This window comes from Catharus ustulatus, chromosome 4 (genome assembly GCF_009819885.2).
Source record: "Catharus ustulatus isolate bCatUst1 chromosome 4, bCatUst1.pri.v2, whole genome shotgun sequence".
Classification (NCBI taxonomy): domain Eukaryota; kingdom Metazoa; phylum Chordata; class Aves; order Passeriformes; family Turdidae; genus Catharus; species Catharus ustulatus.
In genome coordinates this window covers 72,116,874-72,132,550 of record NC_046224.1, presented here as the reverse complement: position 1 = coordinate 72,132,550, position 15,677 = coordinate 72,116,874, and the positions used below count along the sequence as shown (strand labels likewise).

The 15,677-nt window shown below is 43.5% G+C and overlaps 1 protein-coding gene across 3 annotated transcripts in view; it reads right to left on the bottom strand.

The window, feature by feature from the left end:
* Positions 1-12,165, bottom strand: part of ADIPOR2 (adiponectin receptor 2) — a 44,559-nt gene extending 32,394 nt beyond the window's left edge. Inside the window, exon 1 of one of the 3 annotated variants that reach the window (XM_033057066.1) lies at positions 12,100-12,165. The gene's annotated coding sequence lies outside the window, so the exon portion shown is untranslated. Of the gene's footprint in view, positions 1-6,404; positions 6,556-11,737; positions 11,822-12,099 lie in introns of those variants that run through there. The other 2 variants (XM_033057069.2, XM_033057067.2) reach the window with 2 other exon arrangements.
* Positions 12,166-15,677: the final 3,512 nt, after the last annotated feature.

The following is a 15,677-nucleotide window of genomic DNA, read 5'->3' as shown; positions in this document are numbered from 1 at the left end:
ACAAGGTCTGAAACAGCCCCAGGAGAAACAACCAAATGGGTCACCTGAACTGGTAACATTGACCTGTGACTGTTGTTTTCTACCTAAGGGCCTTTCATACATGTATACACCTTCCTACAACAGCACCTAAACACAAAACAGTGAGCCTGGCATTCACTGTCTGTGCTTTCTGTTAGCACAAAGAATCTCTAAATATCATATAAAACACTCCATTTCTTTAAGAAGCCTTAAGAACAGGAAGGAAACATGGCTGAGTCGATAAGCCTTCACAATCTTAAGAGTAGGAAGGGTAAGAATTTCAGTTTATTTCCTGGACAAGGGCCCAGACAGGAGGAACACGAGCAGAAAGCAAGAACTGGGTCAGCAAACTACTGAATAGTTATCTGTCCTAGTTTTCAAATACTTACTGAAGGTGCTTTTGCCCTAGCCCAGTTGCATCTGTAAGGGGTGTCAACAGATGTAGAACTACACAGATAAACTGTTCTGGAAAGAAGAAAAAAATACCTTAGATTGACACAACATCATGGAATGGTGTCAATGGAATTAGCAAATAAAGGATCTCTCTCTAGGATAAGTTTGTTCTCTCTCTGTAAGAAAAATAAGCTATCTGGTGTCATTTTGATGTGAAGACAAACTACCATATCCACGGGTGTGACCAAGATGCAACACAGTTCTTTAGATTCACCTGATGGGCACAAGAGACACAGGCCAAGCTTCTCAGCAGAGACTGAGTGCTACATATAGCAGCCAGCCACTAACTTGCATGCCAAAGATGTATTCAGCTGAGTTCTCTGGCTGAGAACTCCATACAGGGAGTCACATCTGAAGAGAGAAAAAAAATCACCTTATCCACTTGTATCCCCAGATACACCATTATGGAAAGCACGAAAGGTTCTTCAAGTATTGACAGCAGAGTAGTGGCACATGTGATTTTGGAAAAAAAGGAGATACTGACAGGCTGTAAGTCCTAAGGAAAGTCAATAACCAGTGCTGTGAATTTAATACATGAAAAAAAGCAGGAGAAAAACCTTGGAGGACCTTCGACCTGCCCGGATAACCATGTGTCCTGACGTATGTAGATAAGCAGCTGCAGCTAAGTAAACAAGTAACAAATGAAACAAGCCTTGAACTTGTGAAATCCAAAATCCAGTATCTATTTTTATTATGTGCTAATGTGTAATAGTTTGTAAGTTTTACATCACATTTTACACATTTACCAAATTATCTGAGAGGTTTCCTTTGTGATAGAAAAAAAAAGCTTTATGTGATACCAGAGGTGACCAATTAAAACTGCAGTTAAGATTTCAACACAGCACAAGGTTTCCTAATCTTTGTGTCTGCAACAACAGCACCACTCCAAACCACATTAAGAAAAAGTGAAGATACCAACCACTGCCCGCCAACCAAGGTAAGGTCACACAGTTAGCAGACCAGGCTGAGCAACCTCAAACACAAAAAAGTAATTTTTGACATAGCAATAGACAAACCTAGGAACTTTTTGTTACAGGATGAGGATTCACAGGGAAAATGGACAAATATACAGGGTAAATCCATCAGTAGCTATTAAGCACATGAAGCCACCTTTAAATCTTTGTATACCAGTGCCTGTCTGTCTTATGTTGCTTGCACATTCATGCTTAGAAGCTATTTTCTTCCTTAGGGGATGGGCATCCTCACCAAAAACTCCCTAAAAGAGTTCTCTCTGAGGAAGGACAGCAAAGGGCCTAATGCACACAAACAAAATAGGAAGTAAAATTATTATGAGACAGAACACAAAAAAGTCTGTAGAAGAATGGATGAGGGCTGAAAAAGAAAATTTCCTGGGGAGACCAGGCAAAGTACCCTAAGAATACCAATAGTTCCCCAAAGGAATCCAAGAAGGCAGAAGGCACTACCCTGAGAGGCTCTGGCCAGAGACTTACATAAGAGGACAAGGGGACAGAAAAACCCTAGAGCTGCCAGGTTTCTGCCTTCTCCCCTGAATGGTCAGCTTGGCTGGGACTGGTGGGTGGCCCTGCAGCTTGGCCAGGCTTCAGACTCAAAGGGTATAACTAGAAAGGTCAGGGACAGAACACAGTCAAAGGCTCAGCTGGAGGTGCTGCAACCTGGCACACTTGGCACTCACAGGTCAGGATTTCATCCTGCAGCCAGGGACACATCAGTGAACCGTGCCACAACCACAGCCAGGGCTCAACTCTCACACTTACCCACCACCTCAGCAACAGGGGGACACAGAACCTGCGGAGCACAACCAGCCCAAAGCTTCTTGGTCTCTCTGCTTCAGGGAGGTGTCATCACTTTGAGCATGGGTGACACACAGGGACAAGAAAACTGAGCAAGTGAAGCACAAGAACACAAAGATGTTTCTGCAGCCAAGAGGCACACAGCCTGCTTGGATTGCACACAAGAGGCTGCTCAGAGAGTCTCAAAGGCAGAAGCCTAAGCAGTAACTCCACAAGGAAGGCAGAATCTTGAGCCAGAGGTAGTTTTACTAGTTTATGTTATAGCTCTCCTGGAATTTCAAGGTTCGATGAAATTCGACTTAAAGGAATCCAAACACTCAGTGTGCTCCAATTTTTGTTCATACATAGATATTAGATAAAATCTGTTAACTATGATGTTTAACTTCTAACAGGGATTGTGTTTAAACTGTCACACAGCAATGTGATGTCACTGATTTCTACTGGCAAAAGTCAGAACAGTAGGTGCAAATGGAAAAGAAAAAACTATCCAAAAAAACTCCACCCTATACAAAAACAAACAAAACCCAAATTCACAAAACTGAATAACAAACAAAATAAACCCTTCAAGAATTCATTGCTACAGTTTTCTCCATCCTGTACCTTCCACATGGAGTAACACACAGTAGTTATCTTAAACACTGCAGTAATTTTCCCCAACACACCAAGTACTGCTGACTCTAATTTGTTACTGCTCTCTCACAAATAGTTGGGCTACCTGTGAGGAAGCACAGACCAATTTCTCTCACCTCAAATTTCTCCCTGGTTCTTGATGTTTGTATTCAAACTTAGGAAGGTTACAGTCCAAGATTCCTACAGGAAAGATGTGTAATCAACATGAAGGCTGTTTCTCCAAGAAAACTAAAAATTAGATAATAAATTTACGCAGAGAAGGAAAAAAATCCAAAGCGTATGTGTCCTACACAGCAACTTGTGAACATTTACATCACATTGGATGACAAAATGCATGCCTTCAACTAAATTCACATCCTTCCATTTCTGTAGGCTCACTCACCCAGATAACTTTAACTCCACACAGTTACAGCTAAATTGCATAAAGATGCATCAGCACAAAACCAAGGAAAGCAGGAAATTTTCAACCATCTCCACTATATCATTCTCTACAAAATGTTCAACTTAACTCCAGATGCCGTATCTCATCCCAACTCTCTGCCAAACAAATCTCTGCCTAGGTACTTGTTCAAGCTGATTTATTACTGTCAAATACATTAATCTGCATGTTAATCTGCCTCAGGTCACTTGAAGTTAGTGAAAAGGGACCTTTGTCAAGCCATATAAAATGTTGCTTTTGGTCCACACGGGAGTTTGAAATCAGAGCTTGGGAGAGATCCTCTATGACATAAATATTACAGCATGAAAACAGCAAGGAATGCAGAAGACTTTTCCTGTAATCCATTTCCATTTTCTCTGCTTCACTTCATGGCATGTTGTTAAAGCCTAAAAATTTCCCTAAATGAAGGCTGAGTTTATCTTAAGATCCTGTGTTGCTGGAGTTGTAAAGCACCAGCATGACAGCTTCAATTCATTGCACTCCAGTGGAGGAGGGAAGGCTTGTAATTTATACAACCTACTTCATCCATACTGCAAGTAGTACACAAGGCAGAAAATCTGGCTCCGACCTTACGCACACTACATTATGTACAGCGAGTGCTGGTAATATTTCTATACAAAGCCTTACATCCAACAGTTTAAAACCTCCCCAGTTGCACGGCTTCCTTATTCAACATTTCCAACGGAAAGCAGAACTGGTTTTCACTAGCAGACCACTTGCTTCCTAATATAACCAATTCTCTAGACAACTAACCAGATGACCCAAGATTTCAGTACACACAAATCAGAAGTTCAAAGATGAATACAAACTGTTGGGCAATCCCTGAAAAGAAGCAGTTTTAACACACACATCCTGCACGTTTGCTTAGCAACTGGATCACGATAAGCAGCACAACAGATTGGTACTGGTGTATTACCTGTCACGGTCCCTGAAGAAGCAGTCTCAGATGCAAGTAGCAGCAATGAGTACATTCCCTGTCTTTCCTTTTTATGTTTGTTGAGCAATTAATCTTAAGTACCAGCAATTCTCCATTGCTCCATCATTAGCATGACTAAATGTCATCCTATGTTAGGAATTATGCGACTGTGCTTTGGTCAACCCCAAATACCGCCATTGTTACCTGTGACTCTGAATGTTGTAACAAATGACATGCTTATGAACTGTTCATTTATTACAAAGACATTACTCCCATTACTGTACAATTCATGAGTCCCTTCAGCTTGAAGTGAGAAAGTGTTACCTCAAAACAGGATCTTCAAGAAGGAAGCACTGAGCTTTAAGGAAGTTTTAATGTCTACAGGTGATAGTCTCTCAAAATGTAATGTGATTTTGGGTGGCAGTACAAGAACTACTGGACACATCACACTGCTGAAAGAACAGGAATGTGGAATTGTGCCTTTCCCAGGATGGCCTTAGCCTACAGAAAAGACTCATGTGAGTCTTGAGGCAGATAAGCCCTCAGGCACTTGTATAATAATGAACTATTGAAGCAGAGCCAAGACATGAGTTTTCAGAGGAAAACAGTCATGGGTTCTGCGATCATGCTTTGTTTCTCACAATGACTACTGTGATGTGTAACAAGGGGCCGTTTGATCCAGTTAACCAATCCAGAAAAAGTCAGCTGGAAAGGGCTTACACGAAGGAATGAAAAACTAACATGTTTTGAGAGCATCTTGTACCACCTTTCCAACAGCATTTAAGACTCTGCTGCTCCCAACCCGCGTGCCCTGGTTACTCACAGTCCTGCAGAGCTGTACTGCTACATCAACCCTGACCTTATCTGAGTATTTGAGATCATGGAATATTATCTCTGACAGTCTTGTACATCACCTCTCCTTGCCCTCCCTGACCCCTACCCTGGAGTCCTTCCAAATCAGTTGACATAATTTTCAACAGCATCATGTGCTACTTGGTTGTTTGGGACACAAACATTTATGCCAGAGCTCTGAAACTTGGTCAGTTTCTCTTGTTGTCCATCAAGGATAAGCTTAACTTAAAACTGAGTTTGCCTTCAAGGCAGAATACATCCTACCCTTGAACTCTAGAGCATAGGTTCAAGGCTAAATTAGAATAGTGTTACAGACAAAGTAACTACAACCAATAGATACCTTCTCAGATACTTTAGCAACAAGCCACTTCCTACTGAATCAAAGATTTCTTCTGTAACCCAGAAAGGTTTAACATTTTATTAATGACCTTTTTTCTTTACAGTCCTGGTTGATATAAGAATGCCAGAAAAACACGTATGAAAAATCCTAACAGAGAGAAAGGAGGCTTTAGTAAATTATACTCTGTGTTTCTGGGGGATGATCTAAAAAGAGAACAAATAATTGGTATATATTTATATTTAAATAATATCATATTTATATTTAAATTTCCTCTTCAATACCAAAAATGTATTTGAAAATTGCCCCTTGAGCAATACCTTACAAATCAAGTCTAAGCTACCTAGCAACTTCCTTCCCTGCATTAGTGAAGCTCATAAAAAGGAAAGGATTTTTATAAGACATCTATTATTGAACTAATTCTGTAATGCTGCAGATTTCACATGGTTGCCAATTATTAAAACATCACAGAGCAGGAAGTCAAAGAGCAGTTGCACTTAACCACAGACATTAAGATAACCATGGCACAAGCCTTTTTCTAGCTTGGAATATATAATGATCAGAAAACCACTAAGTAAAGCTTGTGTTGACTTTGTGATGCTTTTCTCAACTTTCAGAACACTCACCTCAGAAAATAATCCATTTTGCTCCCCACTGAAGGTACAGCAGGCAGAAAGCCAACAGTTGGCACTTTGTCACATAGCTACTTTAATAAAAATTATGAATAGACTCTTACTTCTATTTCTACAATCATGTTCCATTAAAATAAAAAACTATTTGCATAAAAGATTAATACTGACAACAGCAGAACATTGCTGTGACCAGCCTTGCAATGCCATATGCCATTCTGGGGAATACACAGACACACAAATAATCCTTGAACCAACAAAATTTGCAAAGCACATTGTTCTTCACGAGCAAATTAGCAAATTGGCTGCATCATCTCATAACGTCTGAAAGTACCAGATTCCACCACCACTAACTTACCTTCACAGCTTTAGTATTTGTCTACATGCCCACAAATTCCACCAGCTACAGAGACCAACACATAAATTAAAGCATTAGGGAAGAAAACAGAAAAAGTAAATCCTTCCGTTTAGACCAGGGAACGGCAACTGCTCAGTCTCAGGAGCAGCCCATCAGGAAAAGCAGTGCAGTGTTCTTCATGACAAAACCATACCTAAGCTGTCAGCTGAGAGATGCTGAAATGCATGTGACTCTTCATCCCAAGTCCTATTAGCCAGCCACTTCCTTTTCCTTGTTCCAAATGCTGAAATCCCTTTCCCTGCAGCTAAAAGCCTGCCAGGACTCTCAGGACTGAGATATAACCAGTCTCTGCTATACTTATTTTTACACTCCATGGCTTTTTCAAACGGCTCCCACTGCTGTCCAGGGGACACTGATACTTTTCTAGTATAAGCAAGACTTAAAGATTAACTGAGGGAATTTTACCACCAGCTAAAGGAATTTTACCATTCAGATTTAATCTAAGGAGCCAGAGTTGGATTTGCTTTCAAAAGACAGCTTTTACTGCTTCTATTCAACAATCTCATTTCCATCACAAGCTCTGCATTTTACAAAAACCAGCAACAATATAGAGACACATGTGATCTTGAAGTCCTTAACATGGTCACACCTCCCAAAATCTAGTATCACCTACCAAATAGTTCGAACAAGAAACCAAAGGAGCACAAGTAAGTGCCTTTAATGAAGTCTGCAGAATTATGTGAAGAAAATATTTCATAAAGCAGGAAGGTCCACGGCTCGTTCCCTCCAGGAACAGCCTGTTATTCAAATATCCATAAACATCCAATTTACTAATACACACTTATGACAACATTTTGAGAGAAATTAAACTTGACAAGTAAAAAAAATTCCTTCGGTAAGGAGCTAAAACAGCTAAAACAGGAACCTTGCCAGAATGCTGTCATTAAAACACAGAAAAGCCCACTAAAGGCTCCTAGCAGCAAAATGACCCTTATCTAGAAGTTGTAGAACTGCTTAACACATTCAGTGATCTCCTAAAAACTTCCACAGCACATAAATTGTCATCCTCTAGCCCCAAACAGAGCAGCATAATTGACCTTGGCTTCAAACAAAGAATGGCAGCCTCTGCAATCCTCTAAGCAGATGGAACCAACATGTTGGGGAAAAAGAGCATTTAATTTGGTTGAGAAAGAGGAAAACTGGATGAACAGATATGAGAAATGGTTTTGGTGTACTTGTGATAAAGCAGCCTAGTGACACCTTATCTTTGAATACATGCAGATAATTACAGATAACCTTAGAAAAACAACCATTCCACAACAACAAAGCACTGGCAGAGAGCTAGACTCTTACAGGATCTACTCAAATGCAGGAAACATTGTAATGTTATAACATCTAGATCTGGGGTACGTTTGCTTTTCATCATTAGGTGAGAAACATGAACATTTAGCATTTTGAGATAAAATACTAGCAGAAAGAAGAGAATAAAACAGAGGAAAAAAAAGGACGTAGCCTTTCCCATAGCAGCTTTGCAATGCACTTAGATGTGCTGGCAGAGCACTGAAATACCCACTTTGAGCATTCAGATATGACTTTCAGCCCATTCTGCAAGTAAATTGTCTCCTTTCTTGCCTACTGTTGTCTAAAGGTACCTCAGTGCCAATGATTACAGTTCTGCCTGTTCCAACACTTTCCTCCTGTAAATAGTGCCTGACTATTTTCTGTTCTCACAAGGGCTTAATTAGTCCTGTTCACAGAGTGCTACAGCAGCTGGCACATCCCAGCAAACTCCATTGCATTTTCACAGCTATTGAAATCCATCTGAACCATGCAGCAAATTTTTCTACACAAACACGTGTCCTGTGAAATTCACATCCACATATATGCTTCAAGACCCCTTTCTGCAGTACATTTAACCACAGGACAGCCCTGAGATGTCCCAAAATCACTGACACACATGCAGTTCACAGAAACCCAAAGAACCCTGCCTGGTCAGGAAAAGAGACGTTCTCCTCCATCAACAGAACAGCAGAGAGCTGCAACTCCAGAATACACGAGTAATCATGTTAAATCAGAAAGTAAAATGTTATTTAGACATATAATATTTACATTTCGTATTTCTAAGCACCTTAATTTTGCCAACTCATTTCAAGTTCTCTGCTATTTCTCAAATCAAGTAGCAACATCATAAGCTGTGTGGCACCTCCTTTCCTGGGAGAGGCTGCCTGCTTATCACCACACCAGCTGCCACATCCCCATGTGGTGAGCAGCCCTCTGGAAACACAAAGTCTGTCACCCTGTCCTGAAAGGGAACCCTGAGGTTCATCATCAAACTGGACTAAGATTATATTTTTATGCCAAACCATTGGGACAGACTTTACAGAAAATATATATAATCACTGGTTAAGTTCAGTTTTACAGTTACATGATGGTCAAAGTCTGCATCTCTCACTGCACAACACAGAAGGCAGGAGGTTGTTCTTTTCAAAGCTCTGTAACAGGAACTGTGTGAAAACAACTCACCTCCTGCTTCTTATTAGCTTACACACAGATCTGCAGCATCCCGCTTCAAAAGTCAAATGTTCCAGTAGTAGGAACATATTCAAATAAATAAAGGAAAGTTAAAAATGTTTTCGGAAATCAGTTTCCTGAAGAATCAGAACTAGCATCTTACTTGTTTCCATATTCTTAAATTTTGAAAACCAGTTCCTGTGTTACACTGGTCTTGACAAACAGACAAGTTCTGCTTTAAAAAGCAGAAGCAGGCAGTCACCATGTTAAGCACAACCAGTTGAAACACATCTTGAAACACAAGGCATTTAAAACAAGTTCTATCAGAAAACAATAGTTTAAAATAACAGTCCTCCCCTTAAACACTGTCCCAAATACTTTTTCATAATCACCACCATTATCTTGTGCAACGTCTTTTCAAATCTACCAACGCCGTCTGTCAGAAAATTCACTGAATGACTCAGACAGACACTTTCAAATCATAAATACTCAAAACGGCTATTTCAGAACTACTTCTGTTCAAGGATTTGAACTGCTGATGGTGTAATAATCCAACGACCTCCTGAAGTTTCTTTATCAAAATTTTCCTCATGCACAAATAGCATGTCCACTGACAAAAGCAAACCTTGTTGCTTTGCTCAGTGTCTTGGACAATACGGTTATGCAATCCAAAACCTGTAAAACTTCCAAAATTTTTAGTGCCTAATATTGAGCATCTTTCATACATGAATGCTTGACACAGCTCCTTGAACATGCAACTGAAGACATGAGATAACAGCGGAGATCCAAGCATTAAAATCACTGGCATTACATGCCCCGCCAATTCCCATTAATTTTCCTTCATCACAGAGCTACAGAAACCCTTGCCTAGAGCAAGAACAAGCTTTCCAAAGCCCAGCCTTCTAATCCTGCGTCCAAGAGTCAGGTTTCCAGTCTGAATCTCACCCACATTGCCAAAACCACTAGTCACTAGCCACTTGCCAAACTTGTAGCAATGTCACCAGCTCAACAGCACCGATCCAACTCCATTAGGGCAAAGAGTGAGATAAGGGGTTGATGGAAAACCTCGTGGGTCTGGCTCTCTTGTCTCTGGAAGACAATTTAAGCTCCTATACCCCTGAGAATATACATACAATATATAAGAACCCATTGGAGAAATTTCCACCAAGAAAGGTTTTGCCAAAAATACACTGCTGTCCTTCACACCACATTATGTTTTCATATCTGATTTGTGTTCAGAAAGTATAATTTTAAAACCTGGGCTGGGTTGGGACGCAGCTTTTACAGCAAAGCTGACAACAACCTTATTCACAACCATATTTAGTCGTCAGCTCAGACAAGGGAATAATTTCTGTATTTTATCAACTAATCTTACACTTCCAACACAACAATGACCTTCTTTTAAGTTGCCTACTAACACACACTCATAGCCTTCATACAGATTTAAGTGTCACAAAACAGATGAAGTTCACACATTATTAATAAGTTATCCCTATAATGCAAGAACCACAGCATGAAATCTTAACTGCAACTGGCTGGCAACCCTACAGGAAGAGAAAAAAAAACGAATTGAAAACACAAACTTCCTTTCTCCCATAAACAAGGCTAGGTCACAGCCAAAGATAACAAGGAAAACTGGCCATGTTTCATGACTGTGCTGCACCCATAACTCCATGAAACAACGCCTACTTCTGTTGATCACAAACATATTTTCCTCTGTTACAGCAGCTACCACAAATCTGAAGTAGTCTCAATAAGGTTCTGCACCAAACAAGCATCTCTACACTGAAATACTACAAAAAAAGCCTCTGAAATCTGAGGATTTTTACAACAATCCTGAGAGTGCTGTGCAGCACACAGCTCTTCACTGACTTCCAGAACAGACCTGTGAAGACCAGAGCCCGGATGAAGCCAGAAATTCAATACTCCCTGACACTGACTACAGCAAGGGAGTGAAAACTAGAGTTTGAATTACACTCTAAGACATCAACTCTTGAAAGCAGATTATGCCAAGAAAGGCTTGCCCAGAGGCCTGCTCAGTTTCATAAAATTCAATCCATTTTTAAAGATACACAGTGTGGTTGTGATACACAAAACAATCCAGCTGCCTGAAAAACTTTAATGCTGCAGGAAGAACACAAAGTTTCTTTAAACGAGGGGTAACATCTAAAAGCTCTTCTGCTGTGTGACAAGTGCATGATCGTTTACATACACAAAGTGACAAAGCCCGTATGACAAAAAAAAAAAAAGTTATCATTTAATATTAATGGTTTTTCTCAAAACAAATGCCCACACATCTACTGAAGCCGCAAAATCAACTGACTTGTAAGGCTAAGACAAACACAAAAAGCAACTAACACTGCTTGAAAACCCCAGCAAAGAACAGCAGCTGTCATCTCTTCTTTGTCTTTCGGGCGATTACCATATGTTTCAATGTCTTTGTTGTTCATCCCAAGCAAACAAGAGATGAATACCTGACTCTCTCAGGGGGAAAAAAAAAACAAAAACAAAAACCAAAACAACTCTTTAAAAAGTTTATTCTGGTGCCACTTGAGAATATCCAAACTGTGGTTACCCTAATATCATATATTTATATTACGTTATCGACTTTGGTAACTGCAGCATTTATAGATAGATACACTTAAAAACACTCTGCTAGAAAAAAAAAAAAAAAAGAAAGAAAGAAAAAAAAAAGTTCCCATACTGTGCAAGCAGAGGAATTATTATTTATATCGCCTCTGTAAGAAGATTTCAGGCGCAGCAGATTTCCCTGCCCTGACAAGCAACAAGTGCACGGAAGGCTATAAACAAGCCCCACTTACGGTGCTCTTGACCCACTTAGAGCGCTCCGCTGGCCTAAAGCCTCCTGCAGCACTCGGCGATGCCCCCGTGCTCTGCCGTACCCCGCTGGCCGCGGGCTCCGCTCGCCGCCCCGGCCGCCGCCCGCAGGCCTAACCCGGCCCGGCCCGGCCCAGGCAGCGCCGCCGCCGCCTCCCCGCCCCGGCACCCCGACCCCGCCAGCCCCGCCAACCCAGGCCGGCCCCGCCGCCACCACCTCCCCTCCCACCGCCCCGCACAGCGGCCGCACGGCCCGGGCGGGGACCCCCGGCCCAGCCAGCGGCGGCCGGGCCGCGCAGACCCCGCGGAGCGCAGCGGGGGCCGCGGCTCCCCGGCGCTCGCTCACCTGGCAACGGCCGGCGGAGGTGCTGCCGCCGCCCCCGTCCCGCGGCCGCCGCTGCCGCCGCCGCCGCCCGCCCGGCCCGGCCGCCGCCTCCTCCTCCGGCCCTACGGCGTCACCATCGCACGAGGCCGCCGCCGCCAATGCGGGACGCGCGGCCGCGGCTGCGCGCCGGGCGCCGGAAGGACGCGCGGAGGGCCCGGCCCGCTCCGGCCCGCGCTCCCGGGGAGGCGGCGCCGCGGCCTCGCAGGGACAGCGGAGCGCGGCCTGAGCTCCGCGGTTGTGCCCCGCAGCCGGGGTTGTGTCCCACCCTCCCGGGAACTGGTCCGTGGGATGGTTGGGGAAAGAGGTCTGAGATACCGGGTCCGACCTGTGGCCAGGCGCCAACCATGTTAGTTAGACCAGGGCACCGAGTGCCGTGTCCACTCTGTCCCTAAACACCTCCAGGGACGGCGACTCCACCGGCTCCCTGGGCGGCCCATTCCTTCTGTAAAGAAGCTTTTCCTAATGACCAACTTAAGCCTTCAGCTGGCGCACTTTAAGACTGCGTGCTCTCGTCCTGTCGCTGTTGTCTGGGAGCAGAGCCCGACGCCCACAGGCTGCACCCTCCTGTAGCTGTGAAGAGCCATAAGGTGTTCCATGAGCATCCTTTACAGCAGGCTAAACACCCCCAGCTCCCTCAGCTACTCCGTGTAAAGCACGTGTTCCAGACCCTTCACCAGTTTCATTGCCCTCGACTGCACTCGTTCTAGCACCAAAAAGTTCTTTCTGAACTGAAGGACCCAGATTTGGACACAGGACTTGAGGTGTGGCCTCACAGGGGGACAATCACTGCCCTGGTCCCGCTGGCCATACTCTTCTTGATCCAGGCCAGTATGCTGTTGGCCTTTTGGCCTTCTTGGCCACCTGGGCACACTGCTGGCTTAGTGACCAACAGGGTCAACTCCCAGGTCCTTTTCCAGCTGGCTTTCCAAGCACTCTGTCCCCAGCCTGCATCACTACATGGGATTCTTGTGACCAAAGAATGGAAGGGATGGGCAAAGAATGGAGTTTCCAGCCCCCGACTGGAAGGTGTTTCGCTTTTCACTGCTTCCTGTGTGCCCTGAGCAGATGGCAGAGCGTCACCCTTTCCTCTCAGAATCGGTGTCAGGGGAAACCCCAGCACTTCATAACAGAGAGGCCACCTGTGGGAACAGCCCAGAGCCGTCCAGGCACAGCACAGCACACTGCAGGGAAGGTTCCCAACAGAACTCATACCAGAAAGGACAAAAAGAATCATGATCAGCAGTTGTAAATGCCCAAATAACAATGATCATACCATGCTCATGCCCTCCATCCATCAGTCTTCTCCTGCAGGACCTGAAGCTGTTACTAAAATATCTTGTTTCTTAGCTCTGTTTAAATTACAGTTTTGTTTTGTTTTGGTTTTTTTTGCACTAGAAGAGAACATTGAGAGAGGACCTGAACGGGGGTGCCAAGAGGATGGAGCCAGGCTTTTCTCAGTGGTGCCAAGCAATAGGAAAAGAGGCCAGGCAGACACTGATGCACAGGAAATTCCACCTGAATATGAGGAAGAACGAGTGACCATGCACTGGAACAGAAAGGGTGTGAAATCTCCCTTAAGGGTGATACTCCAGAACCATCTGGATGCAGTCCTGTGTTACATGCTCTGGGATGGCCCTGCTCAAGCAGGGAGGTGGGAGCAGATGACCCCCTGTGGTCTCTTCCAGCCTCACCCAGCCTGTGATTCTGTGATTCTGTGGTGTGCACATCCCCCGTGTCCAGGGCAGCTGGAGGAGGGTGAAGAGGTCCCACTGGACAGGCTGACCTGCCTGCTCTGGGCATGGCACTGGGCAGGGAGGCCACAGCTGGTACAAGACCAGAAGGATGATGAAAACCAGACAGTGTTCCCTGGCCTGATGTCACAGGAGGCACCTGGGGAGCCTGGCTCGGGTGACAGAGCTCGAACGCCTGTGTCTGGTGTAGAGGCACAGAGGGGGAGCACCAAAGAGAACAAGAACTTGCCCTGTTAAGGAATGGGAAGTGTTGGCTGAGCAGCAGGAAAAACCTAAGTGACGTGGAAATTTCACCTCCCAAAATAGTGTCCTTGGGGAAAATGGTGGAAACCCTACACCTGCGTGTTTTACAGTCAAAACACGAAGGGAACACTGCTCTGTTAGAGGACAATCTTAGCAACTGCCAGGGAGAATAACTGGATGATTTTGAGAGCCTGTCTGTAATTTGTGAGGCTCTGTGTACTTTAATGCTTTGCTGAGCCACACAGTACACTTGTCCCCACACCCAGAAATTCTAGCTCATACCAGTGAATGAGATAGTTAATGGAAGCAAAATTATCCCTATAAATTAATATTTGAGTTGTTTTGATCCCTAATACCCACAAACAAGAAATGCATCCTGCCCATTCCTTAAAACTCTGCTTATAAAATGATGATTTCCTGTTGTCTCAGTTAAAATATGTCCCATCTCACACATTCATTAAAGTTTTTGTTATTGTGAAGGGAGCAAGGTAGTAACTGAACATTACAGTTGCACTCTTACACGTATTTATGGTTTCTCTCATCAATCAAAATGTATTTTGACAGCCGTTGGGCAGTAGCATGGAGAGCAGCAGCTGCAGTGGCTGCTCCAGCTCCACCCCGTGCCTGTCAGATGAAGTATTTCCTGCCCTGTCTTTCAGGATTTCTTCTGCAAAATGGTTCTAATGATTTAAAAATATTTTGAGCTTCATTGACGAAAAATGTATGTAAAAGCTGCATGTCGTTTTCATCTGTCATTTCCTGTCACCATAATTTAATGTGTATGCAGCCAATTAAGAGGAGAAATGAGATAGGAATACTGATTCAATAAATATTAAATAAAAGGAATTTGGGTAATTTATTCTGGTTCAAGAGCCTGGAAATCAAAAAGCAAAGCTGTGCCCTGCAATACAGCAAAACAATTTTTCAAAAACAGAGTTATGAACTGCCTGGGCATTTGCAGATTCCTAGAAAATGTAGCAGTAATAAAATGTTCATTGCCTTAATTCCTTCAGAATGTGTTTGTCCTATATACACAGCCCTGTGATTTGTGGTAGGTCATTCCTGGTTAACTCTGTTGTTCCCAAGCAAGAGAAAACAAATCTGCCTGTGGCAAATGAAACTGACTGGCCAGAATCATCACAGTGAATTGCAGACAGCTGCCACTCTAAAAAACTGGTCCTGCTGTTTGCTCAGCCAAGAAGATGCCAAGTACTTGTGCAGTTCCTTGAAGCTGGGTTACAATTAGCTCCAACAGATGTGGGTCTTCCCCACATGTTTTCATTTTTTCCATTGAGAGGCAGTGTTGTCCTTGCATGGTAATGCCCCATCCTGCCCATCCCACATAGTCCCGATGTTTTGGGAGTCTTGTGAAGGGCTGACACATGGGTATGGCACTCTGGAAAGAGCCATAAGACAGAGGATGATTCAGAATAAAACTGCCTTAGGGTAAGGAAGAGCCTGGACTTACCTTTTTTTTTTTTCTTTTTTTTTTCCCCCAGGTCCTGCAGGAGAAGACTGATGGATGGAACACATGTATCATTGCAT